The sequence below is a fragment of the Bactrocera latifrons genome, unplaced genomic scaffold (assembly GCF_001853355.1).
Source record: "Bactrocera latifrons isolate USDA-ARS-PBARC rearing strain unplaced genomic scaffold, ASM185335v1 scaffold_201, whole genome shotgun sequence".
NCBI lineage: Eukaryota > Metazoa > Arthropoda > Insecta > Diptera > Tephritidae > Bactrocera > Bactrocera latifrons.
Genome location: NW_017535531.1, coordinates 482513 through 495496, shown reverse-complemented (window position 1 = coordinate 495496; position 12984 = coordinate 482513). Strand labels below are relative to the sequence as shown.

Below are 12984 nucleotides of genomic sequence, written 5' to 3'. Positions count from 1 at the left end.
CTATATATAATAAAAAATATCCGTGTCACTCTCGTTTATAATGAAAATGTGATTTATTGTTATAATATTTAATTTTGTACAATATTAATTTAAAGTTAAATTATATATTGAATGATTTAACAATTTARTTTCTAATTATTAAATCATGGGGATCACAGTACAAATAATTGCAGCGCGCGGGATTGGTGTCGAAAAAAGAAAGTTGCTGAACGCAGTATATCGAACGAATTGTGTCCAATGCTGACGAGCGCAGTGTATGTGACGAATAATCTCCTATCCTGCTGTCCATCCTTTTTGTTTAGTGGTAGAGGTGTGATGAGTTATGTTGTAGTAATCGCCTGTGGTGAATTGCGCTGTTGCATTAGGATGCACCAGTTTTACCGTGTAGAGGGGGTGGACGCTTAACTCATTTAAACATGCTTAAAGTAGTTAAATTTTATTGAACACTTGGCCTTTACTCTATATGATTGGTTTCACCCCTTAAAGAATTTCCCTGGCTTTGATTCTTGCTTAGCCCTTCCCTACTTGATTTTTTTTTGTTTTTAACTCTATTTCGTCGGATATTTGAAAGTAAAGCGTATCTAACAATAGCTTCTATCAAACTGGTTTATAGAATTGATTGAAATTTTACTTCGAAAATATAGTGTACTTTGATTTTATAAATATAAAACTTCCTGGTATCTCTTTGATGAAAAGCAATAAGATGAAGATTAACAGCAAAGCCGCAAGCCACTCTAATGAAAAATAATTATTATTCTTTACTCGGGCTATGGGCTAGAATGATTGCCACTCATGCAATATAATGTTCATGCAATCAGTCGATTGGAGCCTTCACAATAAATTTTTAGCAGAAATTTGAGACTATTTCTGTTCAAGATGAACATATGGATTAGCATTTTGTATGCTTAAATTCACAAGAAAATAATTTAGTCCGAAGACGAAAATAGCGATTTGCATTGAAAGAGATGAACATATAGTACATTGTTTCTTAGCCGTCCATTAATGTTGAGTTCAGCTTTTCAGCTTCAGATTACAAATGCCGTAATAGTATCAAGTGACTTCGCTCGCAGTTAGTTCCGCCTTATTCAGTATTTCTTTACAACATGCGATACTTTATGTGGCCTCTATGAAACATCCTGCATATGCTGCAAGTAGCACTGCTGCAGAACGTGGAGGCTTTATTGAGTTTATTCCCTGCAATTTCCTGCTTGCTCATGCAACTTAGCTTAAACGGAGTTTGAGTTATAAAAGTAAGGGTGTAATTACTTGAATGTGTCTGTGACTAGACGTGCAACTTGCACGGGAATCGCAAGAAAGATTTATAAAGTATGCACTTGAACCCATTGCGGTTATTGTATAGCATATGTCTCCAACAAATGTGGGCGATGAATCTTTATAACGGGTGTTTTTTTTGGTGTGCGGTTTTCAATTGTTCGATCATTTTTTCGTAGAAGGTATTTTTGAACAGACTTATTCCGGAACAATGTTTGCAAAGTGTGAACATGTTCAACCAAAATAATATTTCGGTTAGCGTACTACGCTCAGTATTAACCCGACATAATTGTCCAGCGGAATTGGTATTTCGCTATTATGAATTGGTTTCGCACCAAGTTCATTCTAGTGGTCTCCAGCACCGAAGACGCTATTGCTGCTGTGAAGAAAAGTATCAAAGAAAATCCGAATGCGTCCATCCACACGCAACCATTAGAGCTGTGCCCACACATTTTATGGAACATTTTGTTTATTTTTTAATGTAATGGAAAATTCTTATCTTTATAATCTAGCTTTTTCTCGGCCATAATATTTAATTATACGCATTTTATTTCATCTTGAAAAACCACATCTCTAAATTAGACACCCTTTATAAATTTGTTGCCACCAACCACTGTCACCTCACAGTATTGCTGCTAACAAACACTTATACGGACATTTTTCCAATCCAACAAATAAGTAAGCAAAGAAACGACATCAACGACAAAGCCTTGCCAATTCCGGTAACTGTTTGCTCGGTCTTTCTAAAAGGTCTTTCTGGAGCAAAATATGTAGATGTTAAGATTGTAAAGAACTCGGCGAAAGTTTCTTGATGGTAAGGTAGATTTTCTAAAGAGCGAAGACAAACTGTCTGAGACATTGTGTACGGTGCTACTGCTAATACTTACATAGCATATAAAAGGGTTTTAAGCAAACAGTTGAAAGGAGCTAAGGTGGTAAAGAAATGTATTAAGACAAAAAATATTTATGAAAGAGAGAAAATATTATCTAGGTGGAATGGGAATGATGCAATCTGGTTTCCAAGCACTTCTGCAGCTGTTGGGCTTGAAGTACTTCTTCGGTTATCTACTGTTAGCATCAGAAATCATCGCATTTAACGTTAATTTCTAGGAAACACAAATACATTTTTTTAATGCTAGAAGTTTTATCTTTAAATTGGCATCTTATAACTGTAAATGCACATATCAACAAAGCGACAAATTGGGTTCATATTTATTTACTTCTTCTTCGCTTTGTTTACTTTTTATGTTTGTTCTTTCAGGTGCTTCTAAATACTTTGACACTCATGTGCTGAACACAATACTCGCGACAGACTGCAGCAGCACGACAGTGAACTGAAAATGACGTTGTGAATCCTACTACATGAACATTCTTTAGAAGGTAGCGACATAACAATGGCCGGTATGTACACAAGACAACACAGCTCTGCATTTTGCATGTACACAATTTCGTTGTGGCCATACTAATACCTTGCAATTCAATGAAATCTTAATATTTTGTTCAATGTGAATTTTTTTATGCAAAAAATAAGTAAATAGCTAAATTTATTTTTTTTAAATTATCAATTGTTATTATAAATGATGCAACAGAGCTATTTTATGCTTTTATTTGTAAAATAACGTCAGGCTTGTTAGAGCTTTGAATAATTCTACATTTTACATATTAGTGGCAGCACCACTCTTCCTCATCTCTCTACCTTCAATTCTACTGTCAACGCTACTGTCGTCCTACCGTCGTTGTTAAATATAAGAAAATATTGGAGTTAGCGAGAACGACAACTGTTGGCCTTCAGTCGTGTAGTCGTGCAGCTGTCAAAATAACTCTGTCCATAGGAACGTGTGTATTTTAATATTTGACAGATGTCGTTTGTAGTATGTCGCGAGCATTGTGTTCAGCACATCAAAGACCTAATTTCATGCATGAGCCGCCATCGCGCATAGAATTTATCAACAAAGCCGGCAGCATTGCCGATTGCATAGCGCATGGCAATCCACCGCCGAATGTCAAATAGCTGGGCAAGGACAATAATTTCATCACCTCGATATCAAAGGTAAGATTTATTCTGTCTAAAACTTAGAGAGCGGTTAGGCGGGCAAAACCTGTTAGCAAACCTTTCATTATTTTTTAACTCTCATACCTTTTCTTATTTTCTATTTCCGTTACAACAGTTTTCTTTATATGTTCCATCCAAATTTTCAGGACCTCTGAAATAATTACTCTAGCTTTTGGTTATTTTACTATGCAATTTCGAAGTTAAGAGGGAGGGTAGGATTTTCATTTGAAACTCCCCATTAAATACACTTTCAGAGTACCAAGCTACTGTGGCGTTTTTCAAGCGGAGTCAGTTCCCTTCAAGGTAATAGATGATGTGTTCTTCGAAGTTCAATTTCTTCAGAAAGGTGCGCATTCACTCCACAAGCCAACTATGAGCTCGCTGACTGTGCGCTCAAAAGTAGTCGAGGGGTACATGATCTAGTTAGTAGTAACAGCAAGTTTCTTGCATATTGCACTTGTATGCGATAAGCTTTCTAGGCAGTTCAGCCTTACCCCAATTTCATTCGATTGGATCTATGGATCTTCAATTCGGACTAAACACTGATCGAAAACCAGAGCATGTGCAACTGCGACATACTTCAGGCTCAGACTCTTAGCAAAGGCAATCTCGTCATAAAGGAGCGGTTCTGAGCGGTCACTGTCCAATAGGGGCACATGCGGAATGGCAAAATATTTTTTCGAACCCTCTTTACCAGACTATTCTCTTCTATGGATCTTGGTCGCGACCAACCTTCTGAAAAAACTTAAGAAAATAAATCACCGATACTAGAGCGGCAACTCTCACTAGCCGAGTCGCTTTGTGATAAGACTAGTATGGGTGTCAGGATACTGTTAAGCTTAAGGGCTGGCGAGGAAAGGTATGCTAATCCCGCTATCAGTAAAATGAGAACGTGTCTTGGCACTCCTCTTCTCACTTGTGCTACCATTGGATAGCTGGATTGCGCGGAAACTTGCTCAGCGGTTAAAGCGCAGTCGCATAATTCTTTTGACCCAAGATCGATTGCTCTAATTGTATGACTTGATATAGTAGTGTAATTGGGATCTCTGGATCAAAGATAAAACGTAACCTAACCTTATCTTTCTATATACATATAGTATATAGTATATTTTTGTACGATTCCGCTGACTCATAAAATTCTCAAGCAATCTTGCGAAATGAAAGAAGAATATACAACATAAGGGCCTACTGTTATAGTTATCAAAGCAACTTGAAAATATCTTGCAAACAAAATCGGTATTCTGCAATTGAATTTACAAAAAACACGAATATAGAAATAAGTAAGTATGTATGCGTAACTGTGGAAGGAATGCATTTCTCTTACAAAAAAATTAATTGTTGTTGTTAACTTAAAGTCTGTGCACCCTTTAATGCAAAAAATTTTTTAAAAACTTCGAAAAATGTTTCTGGCTGGCGCAAGCACTAACGTTAAACCGGATACATGAGCCTCAGGCCGAACAATGCATGGTATTTATTGTGCACGTACAAAATGCGAAGCAACTGCAACCAACATAAAAAATCAAATGCAAAGCAGTAGCAACAAAATTACAAGAAAAGCAACAATAACTTACGATCGACATCAAGGAAGCGCTTGGAGCTGAGGCGCGCGGCTAGAGTCAGTTTCGAACAAATTCAGTCAATAACCACTTGAACCAAACTTCCGCCATTTGCGGCTCGCCTGAATTATTTCGATATGGCACCGAAAGTACGGACGGTTGCCTGGCGGGTGGAATCGTGCGAGTGTCGTTAAATATAAATGTGAGACAGGCTGCCGCAGTCGGCAAGTAGACAAATACTGCGAAAGAGGGTGTTGTTGGCCAGGAAGATTAACGGGCGGTCAGACAATGTAGCAGCTTCCCATTATATATCGCACAACAACTACTCTAAGCACGTCGATGCCACAATAAACAACGAGCGAAGTCAATGCGCCATTGCTGCTGTTTTTGCTAGTGTAGTGGGTACAACAATGTGGCATTGGCAATGCGTCCGCCAGTAGCGGGTCTTAGTTGTTGTCTGCTGTGCGGGAGTCCTTAGTGGGTATGGGTGTGCGTATATTTTAACCCTCTAACAGGCAAATCTAAAATCGTGGACAGAAAAGATTGGGAATTTTTTTCTCGAGTAAATAGGCTCCATAAACCTCAAAAATATCATCATATGATTTGTTTTCATTTTTTTGTGCACGCAGGTGAGTATAATCTGAAGCCCGTCTCAGGAAAGCCTTGCCGGCTTAGATCAAAATAAAGAAATATGTAGGTGTGGTTTCAATGAAAACTTCCTTTTACATCAAAAGACAAGAAAATAAGAAAAACAAAAGAAGAATTTCAATAACTCGGGGAATTCGAATAACAAAGCTTATGAGTTTTTGTGATGATAGTAAAAAAAAAAACAGTTTTTCGTAGTCGAGCAGCATAAATTTAATTTTTACAACAAAAACACTGCGTTTCTGAACTTAGGCACAATTTACATTTTCTTTTTCCACCATCTTTAGGAAGCCAAATGGGAAAGTGATCATACTGATCAAAGCGGACATCCGCGACTGGATGTTCTGCTCTTTTCCCTACATTAAATTTCTTTCCTGCGGGTCTTGACGGTGTGAAACTTGGCCGACCCGCAGGACGATTGAGTTTGTAAGCGACAAGACCAGCAGCAATTTCTTCACGGAACTCGGGTAACTTTAACAGCTTGTCATCTTGTGCAGATAGATTGTTGTTGCAATTTTCTAAATGCAGACGTCGATACAAAATATATGAATTTGTCGCAGCCATATCTACGAAATGGTAAAAAGGTCTCGTTATCAGATTTCGAGTCTTTGCGTGGGTATGATAACGATCCATAACTACATCCATTAAGTCTACTAGTAATTTGGGGGAAATCTACTTCTATATGCTGCTTTTGTTTTCTATCGTAGCGTGCAACTTTGGCCGATTGCTCGTTTTCATTTTCTCTTTCAAATGACGGAATACTAACTTAAGTTGATGCCAATCGCACTGTCTTGTTGTCTTTCCACAAAACCATGTTAATATCGACACCATATGCAGCCCCAACGTACTCAATTGAGTATCCTCTTTCTTCGTTCTTTACATCCTTATCCAAAGGAAACTTGCATTTTGGTATTCGGTTCGCTCGTATCGTGCCCAATCTGTAGATGCCCCTTGCGTGTAAATATACCAACAAAGATAATGATGTATAGAAATTGTCGAAATAGAGAATGTGATGAGCAAAATCAGGTATTGTTTCTGAGAGTCGTACAACTACATTTGCAGTGCTTCCAAGATCTGGCTGACCTGGTAAAATGATGTTATCGCCAGCGCCGTTATAGACTTCGAAGCGATACGCAAATCCAGTGGAGTCACACAAGACCAACAATTTTATTCCACACTTGTGTGGCTTATTTGGCATATATTGCCGAAGAAGATGTTTTATTTTGTGCTACACATTTGCTCATTGACGCAAAGACGAGCAGGCTTTCGAACAGAATCGAACCGTTTGTTGAGTTCTTTTGACAATTTTGGGATACGAAACAAATGATCATATCCTTGGTTTACCTTTTTCAATCCTCTCGCTTTCATCTCTAAAAGACAAATAAATTTGTATCGCCAAAACTATTTTACAGTCATTGATTCTTGAATTGGAGTGAAAGCATTTTTACCCCAATAGCTCTCCAAATTCGGATAACGGTAAAGGGACATATAAATGAGTACGCCAATGCATTTCAAAATTCCTTCAGCGTCGATCTTAAACTGGCTGTTGACGTTTTCATAATAAGCTGCTCGATTTGTTTCCTCCATAATCAATAGAAGTTCTTTAAAAAAAAGAAATGGCAGAACATTTTCATCGGTGTGTGAAGCTTTCTGATTCGCGGTGGTAGGCATGAGTTGCCGCGGAAGGCCACTTCATTTACATGCAAACGCATATTTTTGTTTCGCCAAAAAATATTTAGAAAATCATTTGCACTTTTCGAGATATTTTCAATGCCTGTAAAACATATGTTATCGACTGAGGAAATCAAATACAAACTTTGAATGAAAAACATATACCTGAACGTGTAAAACCACCAGATGAGGGAACAACTAAGGGACCAGTTGTTTCCAAGATTGGTAATGGAGATCGCGGTCTTTTTTGTTTTGAAATGTATTGTTGTCAATGACCTTGGTAGAAGAAGATGCTTCAGGTATTTCTGTAAGCGTTGATGATCCTACAGGTATATCATCAATTCAACTTACATTTATTCAAGGACATATCGGTGATTTGTATAAATGAATCAGTTGCTTCATTCATTTCTGGAATACACGCCGAAATAGCATGTTCATCTTTCAGAGAGATTCTATCAGGCATACAATCGCGGTCGTGCAATTCATCGTCACTGTTGAAATCACTATCATCCTCGTCAATTTCAACTGATTCCATTAACTGGAACAACTCTTCATCACTAAGTTTACTTAAATTAAATTTCCTGCCATTTTTGTGCTCCATTACTTGAACTAATTTTTATTTTTTATTAGAAAAGTATATTAATTTAAAATAAATTAACTTACTTAATGAAAAAAAAATTCTTCCGTATGAATATTTCGATAAAACATTGTTTATTTTAATTTTGAAAATTTTAAAATCGCAGCTGCAATTAATTGACCTGTAACACTGAATTTCTGCATTCATGAAATTAATGAACCCTCAGTTACATTAAAAGCTATTGCTGACAATAACAACAAAACGAAACGTCACAAACATTTGTTGATTCTAAGAAAATATGAGTTGATGTATTATCTAACGGTTCTTATAACAGTTGCAGACAACAACAAATTTTCTTAGGAATTTGTGACAATTTATTAAAGCCTTGCCTGTTAGAGGGTTAAGATTATGAATGTCTTTGTTCTCTTTGATGCACTTATCATTAATGCCTGCCATGGATTTCAGAATATTTGTACTTTCGGTGGTTATTTCTCGCAAATTTTTACATGTCAAGTAAAAAAAAATTGTTTTGAAGTACCGCAACAACGCGCTCTCAGCCGCTTGCATAAAAGCACGTTATTACATTTTAGATTACAAGTTTTACATTACTTTCAATTTCCATTACACAAGATTTCAGTTACAATATTAACACATTTGTCCCTCTACTCCCTGCTAAAACATTTACCTCTCTCTTGCAGGTCCGTCATATGCTTGCAAACGACTCATTCAATTTCTCCCCTTTCGAAGCGGAAGAGTTCCGTCGAGTTGTCCACTGGTCCTTGCATCATTGTGTGGCCAGCAGTGCTGTGGATACAATTGTTTCTCGTGACTTTGTGATCAAAGCAGGTAAGTACGGCGATAAGTTGGAATTAGAAATGTTAGAAGCATAATCGTTTAAGAGAATTGGAAACGAAACATCTCAAGTTATTTGTCTCATTCTCGTAGAGTTGGTCAGGTTTACTAAAATAATTGCACCAAACATCGAAAGAATTCCTGAGCGTGGATCACAAAGTCCGTCTTATGTTGACAGCAATTTGAGTCAGTTGCATATTTAATACAAAGGATAATATCGACTCCACAAAATTCGACAAAATTATCAAAATTCCACAATCATTTTAATGAAACTATGTATAGGTATCTCATATCCCGAAACTATAGGCGGTTGGAAGCCTTTAAAAGACTTACACGTAATTAACTTCCCCGTGATCTTTCATCCTTCTCTTAAAAAGTTTTCTATATTTTTTTCCGTACATCCACTCACTCTGCATATCCCTCGTAGAGGTATGTTCGCAAAGAAATAATCGCCAGAAGTAGTTTCTACGTCTATTCTTCTTGAAAAAAAAAAAATACTTGAAAATATTTTAAAGACCATAGAGGCTTAAAAGGCTTCACTTCTGCGTCAACTTTGCCCAGCCTACATGTCGCTTGTAGCATTATGTTCGCAGAGCAGACGTCTTCGGAAGTAGATTCTTCGTCCACTCTTTCAAGAGCTAGTTTAAAGTGCAAGCTTAAAAGCCGAATGGAGAATGGAGAATGGAGAATAGGTAGTGATACTGTCTCCATCTATATCGACGGGTATTAGACTTCGGGATGTACATATGTAGTGGACTTTGGCAGTTCTTTCTCTATTCGTCTACTAAATTCAGCTAGCATTTATCAAAAAGATTAACCAGGCACAGAACAAGCCTATGTACATAAGTGTACCGAATAACTACGGGAGGGAACAGAAAGCCACCATATTCACAGATACCCAAGTGGAATTAAGCTTTTCATCGGCAAAGATCAATTCCAACGCAGAAAACAAATGTGAAAAGTTTTTAAGCTCAAGGGTAGATATTAATACTTTTCATAGAATGATCAATAAGTAGCTCAATACACAATTTGAAGAAATAGTTTAGCACAACTAAATGTTATATTGCGAACCAGTTGTGGTCAAAATATGATAAGACTATGAAATTATGAAAGATGTTCAGGAAATATTAGTATTTACAAATTTACAGTTACTATAACGGGGCTTTGGCCAGTTGGAGAACATGCGTTTAACATGGGAATATTTACCGCAGAAACGGTTCTACATTGATAGTACCCAGCTCTATCAAAAACCAAACATAACACAGGATTTTTGGAATCCATCAGTTTTCAAACATTGAAAGTCTTTCTAGAAAAGCATAATGGAGATACGAGATTTGTAGCGTACCAAATGCTTTAAAAAAACGATGGAACAATATAGCACTAATGAAAGAACATAGGATAGTGTTTCGAAATAACTTATATAGCGTTCATTGAGTTCGAAACGGTTGCACTACGCTCTCTTCGAGTACAAATCTGCGGAAGAATTTAGTAATACAAGTTGTGTTCCAAAGTAAACAGGACTTTTTGAATCTAGCGCCCAATGGTGGCGCGATCTATGTATATGTCGACTGGTGCGTTAGAATCTGATATCTTCATCGATTGTCCACTGTGAATTTCTTGACATTTCATAGATTTAAAAATTCATAGTGAAGTTATTGCGTATCAAGTGTCAGTATGTTTGTGTTATCGGTGCGAAAATGAGCTTCGAACAAAGAGCCATCATTAAATTTTGCTTTAAAATGGTGAAACTTTTACAGAAACTTTTTAATTGATGAAACAAGTTTATGGCGATGATTGCCTATCCCGTAGCAGAGCGAACGAGTCGTTTCGACGTTTTCAAAGTGGTTGTGAGGACATAAATGACGATCAACATTTGGGCCAATCAAAATCCGTGATCATCGGAAATTCCATGGAAATTGTGCGGGAATTCATAAAATTCCAAGAGTATTGTCCACCCGACCAAAACTCTAATGCGGTATTTTAACTTGGAGTTTTGAAGCGTTTGGTGCGACAACCATTAACCACTCCCCGTATTAACCTGATATGGCACCGTTCGACTTCTGCCTTTTTCGAAAAAAATGCATTTTCCTCTGAAAGGAGAGCGTTATGCAAACGTAGGTGCCATTCAAAAGCTAAAACACTCCTTCGACATGCTGTAGGCAGAAGGAGCCAATTTTGAATGAAATAAATTGGTTTTGCCGAAAAAACCATTTGTTTTTTTTTTTAAGTCCCGTTTACTTGGGAAAACACCTTGTAATATATCGAACTTTTAACTTCATTTTTAAAATTGCAAAAAAGAACATATAAGTTAAATTTATGTTAAAATTAATACTACATATCCAAGTGTATTTTATTGAACACCAGTTTGAACACAAAATTTGTTTATCTCCCTTTGGGTGCAGATATGTAATATATAATGTATATTTGTAAATTGCTTGGCCTTTGTCTATGAACGAGGATTTTGGGTCAAAGTCTTTGTTTAATTAAAAAGAAAACACTTTTCCAAAATGTATATGTGCGCTACAAAAATACGTTCACAGAGCCAAGACAACATGGTCATACATATATTTACATATACTATATCCATATGTGGGTCAATTATGCTTTTGTGAAAGCTTTGCGTGCCAAACACTGAGAAATGTGAAAATAAAGTGAACATAAAGTTTTACGACTATCATGAAAGGGTTTCTGTTGTTTATTAGGAATTGTACACTTCCTTGCCGCAAATTAATTGAATGAAATTCGCCAAGGACTTTACTTAAGGTGGTGCTGTTCGAAATAATTTGAAAGCTACGAATATTTGAAAGAAGTAGGTATGTGTGGACATATGTAAGAAAAGCTTTGAAGCTGGCTGAGAGGCCTCTTTGCATTTGTAGGAATATTTAAATATGACCTTACAGAGCAATTTTAAATGAAATACGCACTGACCTAATAATATAGATATGTGTTTATCTATTATTTACATATTTTTCTTTAGTATTTTGATTTACTCAACCCTTCAAAGTGGTTTTCGATATTAATGGAGTCATGCTTCAAAGATCTATCTTTGGTCTTTTAATTAGCAGATACGGAAATAGGAAAACTGAAATATGGAGTTTTACCTTTCAGTTAGTATATTAGTCTGAGTCACATAAATATCGCAACCGCGAAGTAGTAGCAGAATCAACATATATAAGAAACTCATATTTTTGTGCAGCAATATAGCTATTGTAGCAACTTTTCCAAAACGGTGTTAAGGCCGAGAGGAAAAAAACTCCCCAAACCAGTTAAACGTCTACAGAAATATTTTTAGCGACCATTTTAAAATATGCAAATAAACACATAAAAGTTATATACAAACAGGCACGAATCTACATACATACATTTAACAGCTACATACGTTTGTACATAAAACGGCACGTTGCCGATATTTACGACAAAAAAACATACACTCTGGCGCTTTAGAATGCTACATTTTAACCTATTTTATTACCTATGGCTCAAGTGCTTGCTTTTGCTGTTCTAATTATTTTTTGTATGCAACGCCTGCCTTCGCTCCTTTTGTTTTTTTTTGATTATTGACTATTTTAGATTTTGTACCCGAGGCCCTCACTCGCCTTCCTTCTCTCTCTCCAATACATTTTGCTTTATTTGCTACGCTTTCTTTATTGTACTGGGAATATCATAATGGTTGAGTTTAATGCTAGTTTGAAGCTGCCTAATTTCAAGAAACGTACCACCAACAACAATATGGCGCGTACCACGTAAAAACGACAACTATGAAAGCTATCCAACCTCAAACCGCTTAATGTTTTTAGCGCACTTTTTAAGTATGAAACTTGCTTATTTCTGTTTTTTTTTTATAAAATTCAATAAGGTTGTACCGTTAGTAGGGATTAGGGTGGAGCTTTTTGGCATCTCACATTTGTGGAACGCCAATGGTCAAAGTCATCGGAAAGAATACATCAGCTCTGTTTCCCCCTGCAGGTTCTGCGAAAACTTTCAGAGCAGCTGTGTGTTCGTCATTTCGGACGAAATGATATGGGGAGCGTTGCCACTGTCTTTTAATGAGCTGAACTATGTCAATGTCACAATTAACAAAAGATCGAAATATTTAGTTTTTTTTCGACACAGAGATTTAATTAAAAGAAATTAAAAATAGTGAAGAGGTTACAGTATGGGCGCGTTAGTAGAAATTTTTTGGGTGTTAGGTTTTCCAAGAGGCCCATTTTCACATATATAAAATATACCATACTAAATATGCCTCTTTGTAATAATGTAAACAAAAATAGATAGATTCTTCAAACATTTTTAATAAAATAGAAAAGATTTACCAATATTTTGATACAATAAATAAAATTTTAATCACAACTAGGTAA

General features: G+C 36.4%; 1 pseudogene; it reads left to right on the top strand.

Moving 5' to 3' along the window:
* Positions 1 to 2666: 2666 nt before the first annotated feature.
* Positions 2667 to 12984, top strand: part of LOC108968093 — a 32379-nt pseudogene continuing 22061 nt past the window's right edge.